The following is a 23,230-nucleotide window of genomic DNA, read 5'->3' on the forward strand; positions in this document are numbered from 1 at the left end:
CACCATAAAATTCATACACCGTCAATAGTATACTGTACGCATTTTATAAACTTAACATTTCTCTTAAAATGATTAGATGGAATTTCTTATAAACAACGATTTGGTGTTGAATTAATCTGCAACTCATTTTAACGGAATTATTATGCTCCATTTGCAACGAAACCCAGTGGTCCGTATTAACACCGAGATTAAGAATGATTGTTTTTCGTAAGCAATTTATTATGAAATCTATTATTATTCTTTGATAATTTATCTTTAATAAATGATAATAATGAATGAACCATGGACACATTTTATTAGTAGAACTTACAAACTAAGGGATTAGTAGGTATAATCAAAAATTAAGTTTAGGTTTAGAACAAGTGATATTCAGAACAAATAAAAGATTATTGTAAGCAATACCAATTATCGTTCGTATTAATTGACTAGACCCGGAATAAACGGCAAATTAAATGCTCGAGTTACATATTTCATTAATAGTGGCCTAGCCTTTCCACGAAAAGTCTTCTAGAAATCGATTTTCACTCATCATGTCGTCTCGGATATGGATATATTTGGTATCTGTCAATAATTATGAAGTCATGAACACAAACAGATGACAAGCGCGAAAGTGATGAGGGTAGTTGCTGTGACGTCAGAAAGTCGGCAGTACAAACTTTATATACCATGTGAGATACCAAATGAAATGGCTTTGTAAGTAGATCACAAATATATTCACAGTCATTTGGTATAAAATTTGTTGTGGTATTTAATTCTCAATTAAGAGCAGTTCAAAATTAATTCTGGATTGTGAATTTTTTGAACGTTTCCTAATAATTTGTTAGACTAAGTAGTGAAAATGTTACAGTACTTTATATATTTGTGATCAACTAACAAAACCCTTTCATTTAGTACCCCAAATGGTGTGTAAAAAAAAAGTTTGTATTGCCGAATTTATGACGTCACAGCAGCTACCCCTACCATTTTCGCGCTTGTCATCTCATATATATTTGTGTTCAGGACATTATACTGAATGCATTAATATCATATTTACTCATATCCGAGATGACATGAACGAAAAGTAACCTGTTCCGTCGCCTTACTATAAAGATAACACTGGTTTGCAACGAAATCCCCCTTTAAAAAAATTTGCTATAAATATCAAGATTTTAATGCTCTTAATCTGTTCCCGTTGGCCGATGTTTTCTATCACGTCTAGTATTTTTGATATGATTTTTTTTTAATTTTTTTTGTCAACATTAAGAACAGTATACATACAAAATAAGTTTTAGCGAGTTGTAAGAGAAAGAAAGTATTGAAAGTGATTTTTATGGTAGTACATATGCGCATGCGCAGTATTCGCTTTGACTTTATAACAGTTAGTTGAAAACTGGTATTTTAATTGCAGTTGACAAAAAAAAAGAACAAAAAATCTAGACGTGATAGAAAAAATCGGCAAACGGGAAGAAATTCAGAGCATTAAAATCTTGATATTTATAGCATAATTTTTTAAAGGAAGATTTCGTTGCAGACCAGTGTAATTAATCAATTAATTTATAATTGTAATGTGTACTTAAACCAACAATCACATAACAATAAGAACTAAAAGTTGGTCAAAACTTCCGTAAGATTAGTGTGTAACTGGCATGACTACATATAGCCTCTAATTTTTTCCGCATATTGTCCCTGATTTTTAAACTCATATTACTTCTGTGAAGTTCTTTCTTATTCTAAAACTAAGTTGACATTACCTCAATTATGTATCTTCTAAACAAATATGGCGGTGAACATAAGGATACAGCCTTCTGACCCGGCCACGCGCGCCGTAGTCGACCAGTGCCTTTACTTCGACGCGGGAGTTCTGTTCAGACAAATTCTAGAAGATTCAGTAAGTATCTGACTAGATCAAATTCATAGACAACGAAGCCTGGATCTTAGTAACCTTAAGACCAGTCGTGCGCTATAGGGAGCGTGTATATGTATAAACGGTAGGGGGCAGCCCAAGACACGTCAGATTTTTGACGCGAGGTGTAAATGTGAAGAGCACCTACTATGCACAAGAAAACGCACGAGAACGGTAGGTGACAGCACATGCTTTGAAGCAGCTTTTGCGTGAAGTGTCAAGTGATGTTTATTTTTCCGATCCAGGCCACAAGATGGCAAACCTTCCAACGCGCACGGTCCCTGTTTTCTGTTTACGGTGCGTCTTCCGAAGAAACATTCTGGACCAAAAACGATCGTTTTAACTATCACCAGCATGAATTACCCAACCCAAAATCGGCAATTCTCTGAACTAAACTGATTGCCTTTGTTAGAATTTCTGAAGCGCCAATAGATTAAGTAGGTACTTATAGAGATATTTATTTCTAGGAAATACCCAAAATTTAAGGGGTATTTGTACACCTATATGAATCGAAATATGTTTTTTACTGTAATCTTATTTTATTCGATTTAACATTGAACATATGTGATCCCATTTCCGTCCATATTCCATCCCAATCCTGTAGTACTTTTTTTTTAAATTACGTATTATTACATTTATTACACATGTATTTTGCTTTTTAATAACTTAGTGAAGGTTGTAGCCAGTAACTATGCACATTATTTTATGCTCGGTATAAAAGAGATGTTTTTCGTTCGACCCCATCACGTTGAAGTACATATATGTATACTCGTATGATATTAAAGGTCAGTTTGAACTGGTACTTTATATTTGAAAGTTCGCGTGATCACGGTAAATTATCAAATGAGGTTTCGAATGCAACACGATTTTTGAGGTGGGGCATTATTTTTCATTCATTAATAAATGGAAAAAATATTTGAGGACAATTACATAGATCAACTTTGTATTATAAGAACTAGCAACGATATACATACTTAAATACATAAATACGTACTTATACAGCGTGTATATTTGATACGACCGCATTATCAAAGGGTAGTTAGTTTTAAAATTAAATTAAATTTTAAATTGAATAAATTAAAAAAGTATAAGCTTTAATCAACACATTTTCATGGGTTTTATAAAAAAAACCGCCCAAGTGCGAGTCGGACTCGCGCAAGAATGGTTCCGTACCATTATCTAAAAATCACTATTTTGTATAGGAGCCCCCTTAAATATTTATTTTATTCTGTTTCTAGTATTTGTTGTTATAGCGGCAGTAGTAATACATAATCTGTAGAAATTTCAACTGGCTAACTATCACGATTCATGCGATACAGCCTCGTGACAGACGGACGGACGGATAGCGGAGTCTCAGTAATAGGGTCCCGTTTGACCCTTTGGGTACGGAACCATAAAAATGGACGACTTATTTTTCAGTATAAAATAATTCAGTAAGCAATGTAGCCCTACTTACATAGTTTTAACTCAAAACGTCGCATTTAATGGCGCTATGTCACAACTGTCACAATTGACCATGGTGTGCGAAATATTATATTGGCTTTAAAGTACTAAAATAAATAAATACATTTTCAGAATTGTTTTATAGCACTAAAACCTACGTCTAGTTTAAATTTGCGGTTATATCATAAATACACACTGTATACAGAAAAATCCACAACTCTGAAAGATATAGAATAGAATAGAATATTTTTTATTCGTAGACACAAACAAGACACATTAAATTACATGATATAACAAAAACAAAGGAAGTATAAAGTGCCACGAAATGGCCTCATCTCAGCATGTTGCTGGTGGCTTCCAGCGCTGATCTTCCGATGAGACCATCAAGAGAGAAAAATCACGAAAGGTAACAGACAAGAAGGAAAAAGACATAAAATAATATAGAGTGAACAAATTGAAAAATAGATAAAAGATAACGACTAAATTAAGTAAAGATTATTTTTATATCAAGCATCGTAAACATAACACTGTATCGGTCCGGTCCAACCATACCTTGGCTGAACATTATATATATATATATATATATATATATATATATATATCATCATTATAAACACACAAGTATATGCCCTTGACAGGATTCGAACCCTGGCCCTCCAGCTTCGTAGGTCACTACTGAGTATTTTTTATAGGTTAGGAGGCCGTAGTCAAATATTACGTTATATACCTTGTTGCTTACATTAGAAGAAAGTGAATGTATATGAGACTTTTAGATAAGAATTTTATTAATGGGGTAATTACTTGTAATTTTATTACGCCACATTAAAATTTAACTCAATCCCTAATGTCCCTGATTGGATGCCTCTTAGTTACTCACGCTCAATCACTGCAGGCGTAGCGAGACGCGTTACATTAATTTGAAGCAATGGCACCGGCACAGGCGCTAAATGTCGCTTAGCGTAACATATGGCCTTCCGCTGATCCTACCCTACCGACCTCGGCAATTAGAGGTTCGATTTCGAAATTTACGAGGGAATCAACATGGAAAATCAATATTGAAATGTGTTGAGTATTAGCAGATATAGTTTAGTTCTAAGTAGCAAGAAATAAAAGCTGTGTATTTGAGAATGTTGGTACAATTGCCACCAAACCAAATACTTACCTTTTTATTTATCATATCGTTAAAGCCTCCAGCCTCAAGTTATATCAAATAAACGTTTGTGATCACCTTTTGGCGTTTCATCATACTATTTTAACTTTATTTGAATTATAATTTAAGCAGATGTAACTTATGTTGTTGGACTTGCCTCACTTATTTAAACAAGTAGCAGATTTTCTTATAGATTCACAAGGAAAATACAAAATACACATTATTTATTTGCCAGAATACAGTGGGTATGTAGATGGTGACAATATTGTGTCTACATATGTCACATAAAATTAGCCGTGCAGTACTCTACTCACAATTGAGCATACAAGCACCTTTAAACACCTTTTCCTACTCCTCTACTGTTATCTGTCATTTATGCATTCATTAACACGAATATAAGAACATACATAAAAGGTTTCAAGAAAAGTCTATATTGTCTATTCCTCATAAAAGCTCTTGTGCATAACGTTACTGCGATTAATAGCTACCAACCTAACAAAACCAAAACGAATACAGTTTTAAACTAATTGTAAGTGCATTGCTGTCAACTTACAAAATATTCATTTGGTTGCATAGTAAAAATAATTACTTCACAAGTCAGAAACACGCATGTGATACCCGTAATATAGCAACACCCATAGACTACAAAGACCGCTTAGCGTTGCTTGTTAGTCTCCGTAGGCTACGGTGGCCAAAATTGAGAAAAAACTGTCCAAAAATTTAATTTAGCAAGTAGAAAGTACCAGGGCCTCATGAGTTACGAGGTGTCGCTGACCGGCCGGCCGCGGCCCGGGGCGGGCTGGGCGCGTTAAGGTATGCTCGCGCGTCTTGGCTATATACTTTTGCTTTGTTTACCTAAATTAAGATTTATTTTTGTTGACTCGTAGGAAAAATATTGTATGCAACGTTGTATAAGTAGGTCAAAAAAGGTTTGCCTACGCCTTCGGCTTCGGCTCACATTGTAACTCACGCCACTCGCCTTTTTTGACCCTTCTTATACAACTGTTGCATAAAATACTATTGTGTTCTAATTCTTCAGTCAAGGTTGTAAAAGCAGACTCATTATAGGTGCAACAGGGAACATGCATTTTATGTGTTTATTAATAAATCTTAAGTATATAATATATTCGTTTTATTTTATTTATAACATATTAATTTGGATTTAGTATGATAATAACGCGTTACGATGAACATGTTTCAAAATTGTTGTTGATAAACGTAAGGTATCTACAAGTAGGATAAATGTTTTAGGATTGTTGATTGTTTCTGTATACTTAATTTGAATAGATAGTCCTTGTGTAATGAATTGTAAGCTACAATATTTTATGCTGATTTGTTGGACGTACTTTTGTTGGAGCACAATAACTTTCAACGCGTATTTGCGAAGGACCAAAATTCATGAAACACGAATAAATCAAACCGTTAACTCAATACCGAGTCCGTTGTTAATACAACAAGCTCTAAGTTAATATGAATGACCGGAAATTATTATACTTTGATATATTTTAGCGCCTAAAATACTATTTTATACAAGCGCTTTTCATTCGAGTACCGGGTTTAGGCAACAAAGCATGCTGAGTTGCCTAAGTAAGTTACAAGATTGAAAAGTTTCATTAAATCACTATTGTATGCAATACTTCTTCTACGAGTCATCTAAAATTATACTTTTTTTACTATAAAACCTAAATAATTAATGAAAATTGGCAAGTATCTCAGTAGACAAAAATGTAGTACAAAAGACATTCAAGCGCGAAAACTACGCAAATATAGTTTGGTATACTTAGTATAATACAATACTCTTTATTGAACACCTCACATAGTTGACAAAAAATGTACAAAAACAAACAGAGACAATTTGATAAAGGTAACAACAGGCGATCTTATCGCTTAAGAGCGATCTCTTCCAGACAACCTTTGGGTATCGGAGACAGTAAAATTAGAATATACGGTAGGTGGCACAAAGAGAAACAACAACATAATAATACGAGTAATCATTAAAAGTAGAATAGAATATAACCAAACAACACAAGACATTAATATGAATAAACATACTTAAATACGTCTAACCATAAACATACATAGACATACATACATAACATAACAATATTTATTAAATAAAGGAACAACAGTGTCATTAATAATAAAAATAATTAAATTAAATTCCTCTCTCTGCAGCTCTGACCACCGGCAGCTTGGGCCCCGCCCCGCTGCCGGCGGCACCCTAGGTTAGGTTTTTTATAATGTGTTTATATGTTTTGTATTGTTTTGTAAGTGTTTTTATATTTTACTTTTATATTCATATTGTAAAAAACCTAACGTGGAATAAAAATGGAATAAAGGAAAAAATAATAATAATAAACTATGGAAGGAAAAGATAGTATTCCTTAAGGTCTGATTTGAAGGAGGTAATAGATTGAGAACATCTTAACTCAACAGGGAGAGAGTTCCACAGTCCAACAGCCTGGAAAGTAAATAAGCAATTATAAAATTTGGAAGAGGATCTAACAGAATTCAGATAAGAGAAACGCTGTTTAAGTTAGCGGAGAGTTGCAGGATTAAAAAGTATAGAATAAAGAAAAGAAAGTATGTGGGAGTTACGACGATGTCGGATAGGGAGCCATGGAAACATGGTCATATTTGCGTAACCCGAATATGAACCGAATGCAGACATTTTAAATGCGCTCAAGTTTATTGAATTGTTCCTCAGTAAGGTCGAGATAGGAGATATCAGCATAATCAAGAATAGGGAGAAGTAACGTCTGAACAAGCGCAATTTTAGTAGAAATAGGCAGAAAATTACGAAGTCGCCTGAGAGACCCCATAGCGGCAAACATCTTCGAATAAGGAATTTGGATACCATAAAACATTGTCGGGGGAAGCTCAACGAAGTCGATTTTGGAAATCAGTTTAGGGCTGCCAATCACAATTACCTGAGTTTTCAGTGGATTTACTCTAAGGCCATAATTCAGACTCCACTTGGATAAGCGCATCAAGTCAAGATTCGTGCCCTCTATGACTGAATTGAGATCGCTTAGTGATCTCCACACCCTGCGAATGAATCTGAAGGTAATAAGGAGAGAGATATAGAGTAGTGATGGAGTTGATAAATATCGAAAATAGTAGTGGGGACAGCACACCGCCTTGTGGAACACCAGCCAGCGTGTTGCACCAAGAAAAGTAAGAAGAATGAATCTTTATCCTTTGTCGACGACCAACTAAATAACTATGAAACCAGTCAGTCGCTGTAGCTGATATGTTAAGAGAGCGTAAGAAAGCAAGCAAAATTCAAAATCAACCCAACCTTAATTCAACCATTACAGTCGAGTCGACGAGTAGAAAGAAGTATGTTAGTACTCTTAGGCATCCAAAAAGAATTTTGCACGTATGTTTTGGATATAGCACGGCGGATTTCATGTATCTCGGTTTGGGAAAATCTGGATGACACGGCTATACCGGCAAAAAAAACACAATTGAAATTTTCCCTATTAAGAATACAGTAATTGTAAGGGGAAATAATATCAACGAATTAAGCCACGTGGTCTGATTATTCAGCCAGGGATACCATACAAAAGCTTACCAAGATTGGCTAAATCTAAAATGTTCTATTTTTTTGCCTTTTTGATTCCATAAAAACGTAAAAAATATAATTACCTTCACAAATCCACGGCAAAAAAAAACATAATATTCTTGCTTAATAGGTAAAATGAGTCATTAATCATTATCCAAAAGCATCAATGTTACAAATTATTCATTATTTTCCGTTAGACGATAATAATGAGAATAACAAAAGGATCACGTGACAAATTAACATTCAGAGAAGTGATTGCGAATTGCTCGTTAAGAGTCGATTACATTTTCAGAACGGATATTTTACTTTTGAGAGGGAAATGTAATAAAAGCGGGGGATATTATTTACGCAGTGGAAAACGTCCTGCTGCGAACAGCGTCCCCTGGTTTTAACTTTCTAACAATGTTATTCTCGATACAGACTTTCGTATCTTATTTTTCCATAATAATTTTTATAAACAGCTTATTCCGCGTCATTTTCAGGAAAGTTTGTATAACAAGCAATGTTTATAAATAAAGATCATATTTTAAGCGTTTACATTTTTATTTAAATAGCTTTATAGGCACGAGCATATTAACGTTATGGTTTATAAATAGTTTTCTTAATTTACCAGCCACTTTTATATAGACACTTGATATTTCAGAAAAAAGGTTATGTCCTCAGTTAAAAGCATCTTAACGTAGTAGCGAAAAACTATCTTTGTGAAAACCTCATTAAAATCTGCTTAATCGAATATCCGCGCTGTAATAACAAGCCTCTATTTATTTACTTATAAAGATTTAGATTTATGACTTAAGGATTAATAATAAATGTTTCTACTGTTAACAAAATAAAGCTACTTTAAATTTCACATTTTTTCTCTGTAAAGTCATAGTTACATATAAAAATAAAATTAGGTCAATAAAATGACTAATTGTTTTATGTTAATAAAGTATATCTCTAATTATTTGAATCATTGTTAACAATCACCGCGTCTTTACATTAGTAATCAAATGGAACGTTATAATCAATAATTATTTGCGGTCGTCTTTATCGATTGAACGTCGCCGCGAAGTTGCTTTGTACGATATTCAGTACTTGAGCAAAGTTTATGTCCATCTGGGGGCCTAGCCAAGATGTGAATCGTTTACGCTGTAGCGAACGAAACGCCTTTGTCGCATTATTATGGAAAAGTGATAGGGATACATTAGCGTTTCGTTCGCTACGGTGCGAACGATATTTATCTTGGCTAGGACCCCTAACCTCATATCGGCTTTAGGCGCTTTCTTACGAAACTTGTGGGTTTTATTCGGTACACGTGCATAATAAGCTGATGTCGACTTTGGAAGGAGATAAAAAGTTGTCTTCCTTGAAAAGTTACGGACACAGGCTGTATAATTTTCCTTGCACGATTATATTTTCGTAAGCTGAAGAGTAACGTCATGTTACAAATTTACTGAATTGTTTTTGATCTTGATAAATTTTACCGGTTAGTCTCTGTGTTTTATGTACACAGTCACAATCATATTACTCTTACTACTGAAGTAATTTACTCTTTGAAATGACAGGTCGGTAATATTTCCGACGACATAGTCGTATGTTAATTTTGTTATTATTTAAGGCAGCATACGGTCGTATTACGAGCTGGGGGCCTAGTCAAACATAAACGCCGAACAGCAATCAAATAAATGTATCAAAATAATCACATAACTTTTCTGTTAATAACAATTCCGATGCATTTTTACTTTGCAATTAGCGTTCTGATAAGTTGGCCACTAGGTGCCCGTACAATCATCGGTTTTAGTGCCCTAAGATAATGAGTTTCATATCTCTATAGAACCTACTGGATGCGAACTGCAAAATCCAGAGAGGACTGGTTCACCTTGGAGGAGGCCTTTACCTGCAGAGGGGTTCTTACAGAATAACTCACAGGAAAACGAAACAAATAACAATAATAACGCTACCATAATATTTTTAATAATAATTTTTACTTGCCTTTAAATTACTAACAAACTTTTTTCACGATTCTTACCTACTAACAACAACTACTTTTTGTAATTAAATATAATATTAGTGTAAATTTAACTCTGTAAGAAATAAAGGCTTATTTATTTATTTATTTTATTTTTAATTATAGAACCGAACTTACTCCTTAATACAAATTCAGGTAGGATAATGGCTGTGCATAAATCAGGAAAAAATAGCACGAACCCGGAGATACCTTTGTTGGATGCAATTGTAAATTATTTGTGCCGATAAATGACATGTTTGATTAATTAACTTAACTACGAGACGACTTGTAACTATTGTTATCAATAAATTTTCATTTTCATTTTCATGATTTGATTTTCCATCATCTTTAGGGCTCCATAGCCAAAATGACACGAACAAAACCCTCTCAGTTGAGTCTTGGACCATTTGACGGTATGTCTATATCCGTATAGGTGTATATTTTGTGAGTCATTAGGTCATTACTTAGTTTAAATTCATAAAAATATAGTTTTAGGGAAATCTTATACAATAAGGTATGCAACATGACACGATTTTGGACCTAAAGTCTCATTTACATATTTTTTTTAGAAACAGGCGTGAAAAGATTATTAATGTGTAAATCCCATATGTAATCGCGGAAACGTGCAAGCCTAAAGACAATTTAATTTATATTCTACACGAGAATTAATTAAATCGTTCATGGGCTTGGGCTTTGCCTAGCCTGTATAATATCTAATTAAACTTACCATCTATAGCGCGGTCGACAAAATGAGTTTAGGTATTAAGCTTTCGTCACGAAGCAAACAATATAATATGTTAATCCCCTTTGCTATGTACATAATACAAATAGAACGGGACGTAGAGTTTTCCCGCTTATCTTTTATTAATATATCTGATGACAATCAATTTGGGTAGTAAGCAATCAATCGAACCACAAAACAATCACATAAAGTAGGTAATATATTTTCTGATCTACTTGATAGTTACAGTTTTGTCATTATTTTTATTTCGTTCTCTGTGACAAACCTTACATTGTTATGCGATAATATGATACGAATGGTTTAATTTGTACTTACTGTTCAGTTCAAATTAAAACATATAATTTGTAATAAGTAATACCAATTATTTCTTGTATTTGAACCATAGGATTGTGGTCAAATCAGTAGTTTTAAGTAGTGCTTTAAAATTAATAAGCTTTTTAGTACACTAGTCTGATTAAAATAAAAAAAAACATACATAAATAACTAGGTTCTCCTTCTCCTCTATTTGTACAGTATACATAAACTAGTTACTTAATTAAAACGTGAAGTATTATTCATATCCACACAACTACAAGCGATCTGGATTAATCAGAACATAGCCTTAGGGCCCGTTTACATATTGATGAGTGTTTAGTACGAGTTTATACATTTGCTTCTAAGCGCAAATACTATCTCGGACAATCGATATTCGAAATGGCATTAATATGCTATAGTTTCCAATTGTTTGGTAGATTTAAATATAATGTCCGTGCTACAACAACGCTATTAAGGACTGTTTACGAAAAATAAAAATAAATGAAACTTAACTATCCATTCAGTTTCCTATAACTATCCATATATCCCAAAGTTAATAGAGTTTAAAAAACCACCGTGTATATCTCCCTTTTCAACATAAAGTAAAATAATAAAATATAAACATTAAAGAGCTAACGAGTACATACTGCACACATAATCCTTGAGATGCCTAGGAAGTCTAACATCTCTGTTAGATCTTCTAAGTGGTACTAGAGGAGTAGGGCCCTCTGTAGCACTCGTCGGCTGTTTCAGTCTCGGAGCTGCAGCTGGATTCAAGTCGCTAGCAGGTGGCTGCTGAACAGCCATTTGAGACCAAGCCGATTGTACATGCGGTTCGACAGGCCACTTGACTTTGAAAAGACCGTATGGAAACTTAAAAACAGAAACTCGTGGTTCATGTTTTTAAGTTGCCATACAGTATTTTATTGTTACAGATAGTGGGTTGTTGGTGATTTTGTAAACTGTGCGTGGTTTTCAAATACTATTATTTTTATTTTCTTTATTAACTATCTTTTGTCTTTCTTTAAAAATGTCACTCTAGGTTTTGTGTGTTGATCGTAGTATGATTTGTTATTATTACTACTCGTATTATTCAGTAAGTTATTCTGTATCTCTTTATGCAGTTTTAATTTTAATACAACCTTTATATATAGCGTGTTTGGTTCTACAAAGTATATTGAACAACAACTCAGAGGGGGAATTTTGAATTTTCGGGTATTTCTATAATCCAACAAAAACAAATCAATATCAGTTTTCGTCTCGGCAGATTTCTATTCACCGTGAGCTCGAGCAACCCAGCAGATTTTGATCACGTATTCTTAAGGTCATAAGAAGCAAAAAAATACATGACTTTTGGTAGAATTCGCCAAAAAAAATTGGTGTGTGTGTGTGTGTGTGTTTTCTGCACATAACACAGTATTTCTTTTTATATCATGACGAAAATAAAACCAACCACGAATAAGAGACGTTTTTAGGGTTCCGTACCAAAAAGGTACAAAAAGGAACCGTTATGGTGGGACTCTGTCCGTCCGTCCGTCTGTCACATCGCTATTTATTTATTTATTTACAGCTTAATTTTGGGAGTTCTTAAAAACGAATGTCTTGCCAGTAGGCAAGTCTAAACCAAGTCATATAGTGGCAGTGTTGCAGCCAAAAAATACATTTTTCACTGAGTTATTACAGAAACAATTTTTCCCAAGAATTGTCATCATCTCTTAAACAAGACTAATTTCAGAAAACTTTGTATGACATTTTATTCTCTAAATGCGGTAAGAATACACCTGTAAAATATCTTGGGTTATTCGAGCCCACGGTTCGTATCCTACCGACTGCGCCATGTAATTTTAAAATATTAAATAAACAACAACCATATTTAGTCTTAGAATGATTTATTCATCTGTTCAATCATAGACAACAAAAATATAAGTCACACACAAACTAAACATTACAAAAATAAAATACAGGAATTAAACACGTTCTTATTAATAAACCGACCGTGATGCGTTGTTGTTGATTAAATACGACTCGCGTGAATATCTCTAGAACAAATTGTTTGCAGAATCATAAAAATATAAAATATTTTTCTACTTACAAATAAATAGAAAGCTTTAACTGGATCAGATCTTTGTTCGAAAAAGAGAAAATCTGATACACATTTTACCATGAAAGTAACTATCATTTTACTTAATTGTCCATGGTCGAATTGTAATCTGTAAAAGGCGCTTGCTTGCTTCCCGAAACCCGCGCTCATCCCGATACTTCGCATCGCGCGTATTGAATTTGCGGCAAAATGGGGTTTACCGTTTAAAGTAAAAAAAAACATCAAAAATCACAATTACCGTATGTATCGAAGTGTGTGCTTAGACTAATCTACATGGAAAATTGAGAGACTCGATTCGGTCCCATTTGCCTGTACAATGAAAATGTTTGTTTGAAAAAAGGCATCTTTAAAACGATTTTCTCTGCTTTAAGTAAAAGTCAATCGAAACGACAAGTACAGAAATAAAGTGAATGAAATAACCAGTTCATCACACAATACTTTCATGAGTTTTGTAATTGCTGTAATAAATTAAGATACCTGCCGCCAAAATTGATAACGAGTCGTCTTAATTAAATTTAGTTAAATGAGTTTTGAAACAAAATTATATTTATGAATATCCCAAGTATCACAACAGAAATTGGAATTGTAATACAAAAGCGATTTCTATATTATTTATTATTAATAAATGATTTGAACACGAAATGCAAGGCATGTGTGTTTTGTATTAGGCTTATAATTATAGTGGTTTTTAACAAAGTTTTGATTTTTCACAAAATTAACCGGATTCTAGTTTATTGTCGCGACCGTGATAATATATGAATATCGTCCTTGTTCTGCTGTAAATTATGATGTATGCATGAAGTTAAAATGAATATAAAAGAAACGTAAGGTAAGCAGGCCTAACGCGGGTAAGCTAACAATAACCGTCAAGAAATATACGATTTTATTCTATTAAAGTAGCCAATATGCAGCCATTAGTTAGGAAATACATATGTCGAAAATTTATAATAATAATAAGGTTTATTGGGGCAAAATAGCAATATAGGTACATCACAAAACTGTAATATAAAAAATATACTAAAATAGTCACTACCAAACGGTATCATGAAATGAAATCCAACGTCATTGAATGCCTGAAGCTTCCTCTACATAGCGCGGATTAGTCAGACCTATTTGAAACTTGTTGGCGGTCGGTTTCTTACGGCGCATGCATACATTCACAATACTGTTACATACAACGATGTATAGGCGCCTACCCGCTTTTAGCTTGATTACCCTATGTAATGAATCGTAATGTTTATTTATTATGTACATTTTAGTGTAAAGCTCCACAGATTAACTGTACACTGGATGATATTTGTCTGTCAGTTAATCGCAATAGGTCACACACTAACCTTTCCATTTAACGTTTCGGACTGACTACTAATACGAACCGAGTGTGTGGCTGTTTGACAATTCCGGTCAGCGTTGACAGATATCGGCTGGACAATCCGTGACCTTGGGGCCAGCCCAAAAGTGACATCTAGGATGACTCAAGGGCAACATCGGTATGAGTGCTGAGGGTAGAGAGGTGCACTGGACTTTAAACATATAGCCACCTCGCCACTTATTCTATGTATTTAAGTATTTATAAATATTTATATATTATATATATCGTTGTCTAAGTACCCTCAACACAAGCCTTATTGAGCTTACTGTGGGACTTAGTCAATTTGTGTAATAATGTCCTATAATATTTATTTATATATTTATATTTCCACAAATGTATATAGATATTGTTTTATTTATCTTTAATAAAATAAATAATTAAAATTTTCTGTGACATTTTTTAATTGTCTTTATACTATAGAGTCTTTTCTGATGTTCAAGTTCTGGTACTACTGGTGTTTCATGTTACAGTAACAGGAAATATAAAAATCATCTTCAAAAACTTTGCTGGTAGTTCAGAATCAAAAAATTTAATAAGGTTTTAAATTCGAGATCATGAACGTGACATTTTGTTCGCTAATAAGTCCCTACGTATTATTTAAAGTTAAAATTAAACTGTAGGCGATAACCGTGGTCGTGATGCAGACGGGTGTCGGACCACAGCATGCGTAGCCAACTACTATTATATATAAGTACCACTATTACTTTATATAGTCAACAATTGCCTGTATAATCGGGCTGTATAATTTGCTTCATAATTTGACAGTAAATACGTATGTGGCTCATGGTACGAAGCAAAAATTTTAGTTATTTAGATGACCACTCGAAGCACTGTACAATTTTTCCATACATTTTCCTTAACGTTCTCGCTATTGCGTAACGTATTGCTGATCTCATGGTAAGCGTACTTGACTTGTGTAAGTCTCGATAACGTTCTCTATTTCCTATGAGAAATATTTTCGTGTTCTCGCTGTTCTCACATTTCCCAAACAAAACAGAGAAAGTTATCGAAAAAGGTACAACTCTACATGTAACCTGTCTCTCCCGAACCCTCTCTGTACTCCCGAAGCTCCCCAATTCCTTTTACATTTACACCACCCAATCGGAAAAATAGGACTCAAGAAACAAAAAAAATCTAAAAGCTGTTAAACATGGGTTTGTTTTTTATTCGTCTTAGGTCAGAGAGGCTACTGCAAAAAATGGAACTCGAAATTTATCGCTTGACTATTATTCCAGATACAAAAGTAAAAAATATATCCCGTTTCATTAGTAGAGGTAATAAAAAAGACTCAAACAACGGAACTATTTTATAATACAAATTCAATTATACGACATTTTATACGATCTGTTCAATTACGGAGGCAAAATTAAGGAAAACATTAAATTCTGAATTTTATTTTAAAAGGTTCCATAATTTAGGGCGGGACCTTTGGTTGTAATTATTGAGGTTTCCCATCTATCCAGGTTCCAATTAATCAGTTTTCACTGTTGTAGGTCGCCGGCTAATGTCTGCTTAATAGGGCTTATAGGACACGGTCCGTCCAATAGATATCTGTCGACGCTGATCGGAATCGTCAAGCGGTCACACGCGTTCGGTTCGTATGAGTCGTCAGTCTGAAACCTAAAAATAGAATTGTTAGTGTGTGACGTATTGCGATACCCTGATTGACTGATAATATATCTTCCGGCAAAATGTTAATCTGTAGGGTCCTGTGTGTGGAAGTCCAAACCGATATCAGAGCATAGCCAGAACGCAGTGCTGCGGCAGGAAAATGCCGACTTTCAACTGCTAGTGTGTAGTCGCAGAGGGGTCAGCAAGACTGTTAATAAGTGAGGCCTTTATATTACTATGACAGAGGAAGCCGTTGACAGACCCAACACGAGCCTATTTGACAAGAACTGACCTAACGCACAATTAATACAATTTATGACTCAACCTTCGCGGGTTTCATTAAATTTACTCACCTTCAAATATTTACGACAAACTTTTTAAGTGATAGCTATTAATTGATTGTGAAGACCCTTCTTAAAGTGTGCGAAAGTAATTTAACTCGTAGAGCACCGCTTGGCTACTTTAAGGAAATCTTTCGTGGAACTGCCGGTAAAAAGTTTATATTTTATGAAGGATAAATTATTTCAAGTCAGGGAAAAGATGCAATTGTTTTTTTTTGTTATTAGCTTTTCGGTGGATCTTATCTATTCTTCATAATCCAATCCTCTTCCCAAAAGTAGCTATAACAATATGATAATTACCATATAATGCTTTGCAGTTAAAATTTAGTAACTAATTTGTCGTTCTTAACTAGGAAGGGGACTGGAGTATGTAGGTGGACAGAATTCCTGAGCTAGTAGGTTGCTGTGTGTAATGGTTTTAGGTTTCAGTTTGCGGTCGAGTGCTCGAGCGCGGGCGCCGAGTTTGAAATCTGTATGACAGTTCCAGTGTAGGAACTGTGAGAGTGATGTAGTCCATCGAAGCCGAGATTTATTATGGGCCGGGAATTAGCTGTCATTCAATTTTAATAAACCACAAATCAATATCTATCAGTATATCTACGTTATAATGTTCTACTTTCCTGTTGCACTTGCACATTGCGCCTATGATGAGATGACAATACAAGATCGTAGTATAGTTTTGTCCAAAAGTGTAGACCACTACGTAAAAACGTAAGTGAATAACATGAGAATTTAATGTGAATAACTAAAACTTATTTTACTTAGTAAAAAAGAATCTCATCACTTGATCAACGCCATTTGATAAGACTATTTGTTAGTTTTTTATTCAAAAGAACTGATAATTATTAACAGTTTTTTTTCTCTGTAAACCAGTGGTAATAATATCAACCGTATAAAAATAATTTATAAACAGTTTACTATCGAGCACCCTTTACGATCCCCGTGTTGAAGCAAGTATTAGGTAGTTGAATAAGCAATTTCTATGAAGAAACGTTGCATACGCATCGTTGCTTCTAGTGCAGGGTACCGCCGCCAGATTTAAAGCTGCATAAGATATCATACTTACCCACGGTTACGTACAGTTCAGGTGGAAAAAAAAATTGTGACTAGTTTTGAGCGGCAAAAGCAACGCGCTACGATTCATAAACATATTTTTTTAGTACAAGCTAAGCGGCAAATAAAGGATAAATATATTAAAAGATAGTAATTTCACGAAACGCGTCGTTATTGCACCATTTGTGGCTCTGAGGGCTTATTTCTGCTATTTTTAGGAACGAAACAAAACTTTAGTACGATGGCAATATTGTACGGTATGTTCAAAGCCTCACAAAAGTTTCGCCTATCTTTGTTTTAAATTAATTTAATAAATATTTATTTTAAACTGACTAAACATAATATAACATGATCTACGGGTATAAAGGCATAGAGGTACAACAAATCTACTGTGTATGTACCTACGCGCTACAAGCATAACGTGCGTTAATTTGTAGGTAGCCCAAGCTCCCACAATATCTAAAACTATGCAGATTTAATAGCGTTTACTTTCATTGACCTATCGAATGTGATTGCTGGTTTTCCAATAATTTTCTCATTTATTTTGGAAACATAAATTTACAATACCAATTTCCTCACCCGTTTAAAACAACCGTAAACTGTTCACAAGTTTCTAAAGCGTTAGGTGCATATTGAAAAAGCAAGCGTAATTTATTAAATAAGTATGTTAATTACTTATTTGCCAGCGTTATAACATAAAAATATAATATGTAACCAGTTTTATTCTAGAGCAAAGTACATACATATATTAGTAGAACTGTACCTCCGTCGGCGCCGCGCCGGGTGCTCCAAGTGTTCACGCGTCACGGAACAATCCGCGGGAAAGGGTTTCCCTCTAAAAGTCGTGCCCAAAATTACTTTGCACATTCAAGAATGTTTTGTTGACTGTAGTCATTACTGAGTCAGTTTTTAACTATTCATAACAGACGCAAATAATGGGGATGTTTACTGTATTTAAAATAAGTTATTTTGCACCATGTATAAAATAAAGAGAAACGTAGCCAGCAGTTATTTTTAGACGCAGAATATAGAACTATAAAGAGTAGGTAACTTGATCGTAATGTCATTTACTATTGTTTCATATAAAGTAGTCGGTAAAATATACTCCTAAACACAAGTCGAATACGACGGTGAAATAAATAGGCACTAGTTTTTCATAGTTTGTTCCCTTCTTCGCCTCTTGCGAAATAGTGAGTTTTGTGCGAAGTATAACAAATCTACTATTACCGTGATGATGTTGGTTGTGATGCCAAATATAAACTAGTCATTCACCCCGAACTGAGTAGGTACTCGCAGTTTGCCAAAAAGTATAAGTACAGAGCGAATCTTGAATTTGTTAGATCTTCTTAGTCGGTTATGGATACGTTAGGATACGTGAGATTTATTACAAGTTCTGTGGAGCCCTTAACTAATAGATTTAAGTCACTAAAGAGATTAAAATAAACTGTGTCTGTGGTAAGTCGTATAATGTCAAACACCTGTATAAGTATTATGTTTATATCTCGCAAAAACTCGTTTAAAGTGATAACGCGTTCTCCGTTAAAACGGGTTTTTACGGTAACATACTCGTAGTTACAATGTTACCGTAAAAACCCGTTTAAAAAGGGTATTATTTCAATTTCATGCAGATATTGGCATGTAAACTACTAGGTTTATCTCAAAGTACGTCGGAAATAGAATATAACTCGAATTTATTTATACAATATATTAACTAAAACTCGGTACCTACTCAAACTTGTTTTGTTGTCCTTGGACTCAGACCTTTGTACTCTAGTCAACAATCCCAGTTTCAAATAATATTAATTATTTATTTAGTTTCACCATTCAACTGTCGATCGCAGTCAGTTTGTTTGTTTCAATTATTTAGTTCCTCTGTTAATTAATAATAAGGTTCAAAAAAGTAAAAAACAATTAATAGTCGTCTGCTAAGTATGTTTTTATTTATTTATTTTGTAAACATACTTGATAATAACTTCAGCTAAGGGAGGGGAAAAATAAACTCATATTAAATCATTTACCCCACAGATTTTTTATTTATTTATGTGGAAAAAGTCAGTTAATATTATATTGAAATAATGTCTATCATCCCAATAGTTGAAAGATATATTTTATACTCGTATGTACCAACCTACCATTAATAAAGCATTTGTTTTAACGTCAAGCGCTTACCCATTAGATTCTTATAAAATAAAGAAATAATTACACAAATTGACTTATCCCCACAGAAAGCTTAAAAAGGTTTGTGTTGTGGGTACTTAGTCACCGATATATACAGATAAATAGAAAACACCCATGACTCAGGAACAAATATCCGTGCTCATCACATCAATACATGCCCACCGGCTTCATAGGGAGGGTCACTACCCACTAGGATATTCGTTATAATTTCATATTAAATAACACAAAGGGGTCACGGTAGCCCTCGATTGGAACCTAATAACCCAAGCTACATAAATTGTAAGCCTGGGTGCGAAAAGCACAGCGGTCGGAAGCTCAAGTACAACGCCGAATCCGAATCCGGATGCGCGTGCTTTTCCGTTTTTTTTATCGCCAACTAACTGGTATGTCCAATGAATTACAATTACAGTTTTCTATTTTTATGTGATTACTTCTTTAATTGTTAATACCTTACCAAATAATTTCGAAGCAAACACTGTGTTATGTCCATTGTCTATTTGAGATGCTATATAGTACAACTTTCGGCCGGATTCTATTCTAGATACGACATAGATCGAATATGTCCGTGTTAAGAGTGATGTCTTCTCAAACAAAATCGTCACTTTGACACTAACATATTCGACCCATATCGTATCTAGACCTAATATTTGATGTATCTTAAAGTTCGAATCGGGTCGTTTATCAGCCTTACCACGTCAGATTTAAATGAAGAGATATTGCAGCGTAAATCCCGAGTCCTATTTAAAGAAAGTAGCTGCATTTGTTGTGTTTTCTCGTGTTTCTTTTCTACTATTATTTCATTCCCGGCATGTAGCTATGAAATCTCCGCGTTTTGAAGAAAAATGTTTTTAGTTATTTTTTATTTGATAATAATAAGCTGCCGCTTTAGAACAGATATCATCAGACCAAGATAAGTTGGCAGCAATTTTGACAGCCCAGACAGTGCAAGTGTTAATTTAAACGTCAAACTTCTATGAAATTATGACGTTTAGGTACTCAACATGTGCACAGGCTGGGCTGTCAAAATCGTTGCCAATTTAGCTAGTTCTGACTCTAGATACGTACACATAAGTTACCTATTACTATTACGAATATAATAAGAATAGTATTGAATACAAGGATAGGAAAATTAAAGTTTATAATTTATTAGTGTACCCATATACTGATAAAGGTGCGCTAATATACTAGGTTTACAAAGAGCATACTTTTAAATAACAAACATGTATGATCTGGCTATATTTGCCCCTAGTTTAATCTAAAACAGCCATATCAGTCACGCTATATGATCTCACTTCGGTGAATCAAATAGCCCGCCAGTAAAGTTACGCTTGTAATTTATCTTAAGCGCCTACCGAGTACAAAATATGGGAATCGGTTCGCAGTATGGCATTCGGGAGACCTCTTTCCTTGACATTGGAAAGGTTCACAAGGGCAAAATCGGAGCGGCCGAGGTGCTCAAAAATATCTGGACATGTACTCTAGCGTCTTGAAAATAGAGGCGTGTTCAGATATTTGTGAGCACCTTGGCCGCCCCGATATATCTGATGGCGACTGTACCATGCTTTAGATTGTTGAAAATCCACAATAGGGTACGAAATGACTAATTACTTCTAGTGGATCATTTATTTTGTGAGCGTCAAGATGATAGATTGGACTTCAGGAATTTATAAACAGGAACATTTCTATGGACTGCGCTGAAGGAATAGTGTTATCTAAGTGATCTACAATCGACTGATTATAATCGTAAAGCTGGCTTAAAAAGTAAAACAACATCATTAAAATGGAATATTTTAATATCAGCAATATCAGTGACAACCCTTCTACACCAAAGTTATTTACCTTTTCATTTGACACATGTCATTAAATTTACGACGATATTGGTGTCCAGTATAGCGATATGGGAATGGATTTTTTTCTGCGTAGACGTACTCGATACGCTTGCTCCACATTCCGTTTCGCGTGAACAAACTTTCGTCACTCCAAATGGTGAATGCATTTGATGAACTGGCCATCGTGTACCCTTTGCAAAGGCCACCGGCAATAAATTTCCCGGACAGGACAGTCTGTGGGTAGCAAAGCCTGAATGAACTCTTTGAATTTTAAAAGGGTGACAGCTGGCACGTTTCATTATTTTAGAATGATTTGTGTCAAAATGTCGGTGCGCCTGCCTTGAACTTGTTCTAGGATTACGGTAAAAGTAGCATAGGACTCTCTGTTCAAATCTAACTGCATTGTTAAACAACGCGTCAACCGTTGGTCGTCCTGGCTCGTTCGTGGTACGATAGGACGATTTTTAGTGACACGGTCCATAGCTCGTAATATTGTCCTATGCCTGGTTGGATAAGATGGTGGGCTGGTGCGTAACTGTTTCGGTATTGGCGTAAAGCCTCGGCAGCATTATAATTCTTCTTCTTCCTCGCGTTTTCCCGCCTTTTTGCCATGGCTCACGGGAGCCTGGGGTCCGCTTGACAACTAATCCCAAGATTTGGCGTAGGCGCGCAGCATTATAATTGCACTCCAAAAAAGATAAGTAACCTGTAGCATCTAATTGTGGCATTTTTGAACGTAAAGGTACGTTATGTCAAATCATGTGACCTTGTTAATAGTATTTACTCAATCACCAAACCAAAAACAATTTCATTATTGCAAAGGTTTGTTTGTGCTTAAAACTGATTTACATAAAATAGTATCATCCTTCGCGAGAAATTTGACCATTTAAAAATAAAATGAGAGTGCTTAAGTGAGAAACAAAATTTTGCAAAATATAGCAAATAAAAAAAAATTAGGAACAGTTTTAGTTGGTTATAAACCTTTTTTTTATAACTATACTCCACAATTTCATAATAGGGACCGTGCGCGTTGGAAGGTCTGCCATCTTGTGGCCTGAATCGGAACCATAAACATGTACATGTACACGTCACGTGTTTTCTTGTACATAGTAGGTTCTGCCATCTTGTGGGCTACATCAGTACAAAAAACATCACATTTACGCCTCGCGCCAAAAATCTGACGGCTTTTGTGCTGCCTCCTACAGTTCATGCACGCTCTTTATACCATGTGAAAACAAAAATCAACTTCACAATGACATGAAAATAATAAGAAAAATATAAAGTTAATGCTTGATAATTCTGCATGGTAAAAATTTTTTAGTCACGGTATTAATACAACATTAGCTAATTTAGAAGTTTGTATAAGTAGATAGTTTCATTGCAAGCGGGGGTCGGACCCCATCGTGTGATTTCAATGTCGGGTGACTGTTCCTGTTTTTTCCATTCCTTGACATTATTAATAAATTAAGTTCGAGATGGCATTTAAAGTTAGGTAAGTTTGTTGTTCATGTTGAGGAACATTGGGAGTTACGTAGCGCTTTCAAGGGACACTAATTTGATTGGAGTCCACCTAATTAATATTGATTTTAACTGTATCAAAGCACAACAGTCCGCTGTAGTTGAATATAATTGACTTAGATCAAAATATCGCCCTGATTTATCCATTATTGAAAATAATA

At 34.5% G+C, this 23,230-nt stretch overlaps 1 protein-coding gene across 2 annotated transcripts in view; it reads left to right on the forward strand.

Moving 5' to 3' along the window:
- Window positions 1-23,230, forward strand: part of LOC133533549 (5-hydroxytryptamine receptor) — a 49,159-nt gene that overhangs the window by 1,124 nt on the left and 24,805 nt on the right. The gene's annotated exons all lie outside the window — the stretch shown is intronic.

The sequence above is a fragment of the Cydia pomonella genome, unplaced genomic scaffold (genome assembly GCF_033807575.1).
Source record: "Cydia pomonella isolate Wapato2018A unplaced genomic scaffold, ilCydPomo1 PGA_scaffold_178, whole genome shotgun sequence".
NCBI lineage: Eukaryota > Metazoa > Arthropoda > Insecta > Lepidoptera > Tortricidae > Cydia > Cydia pomonella.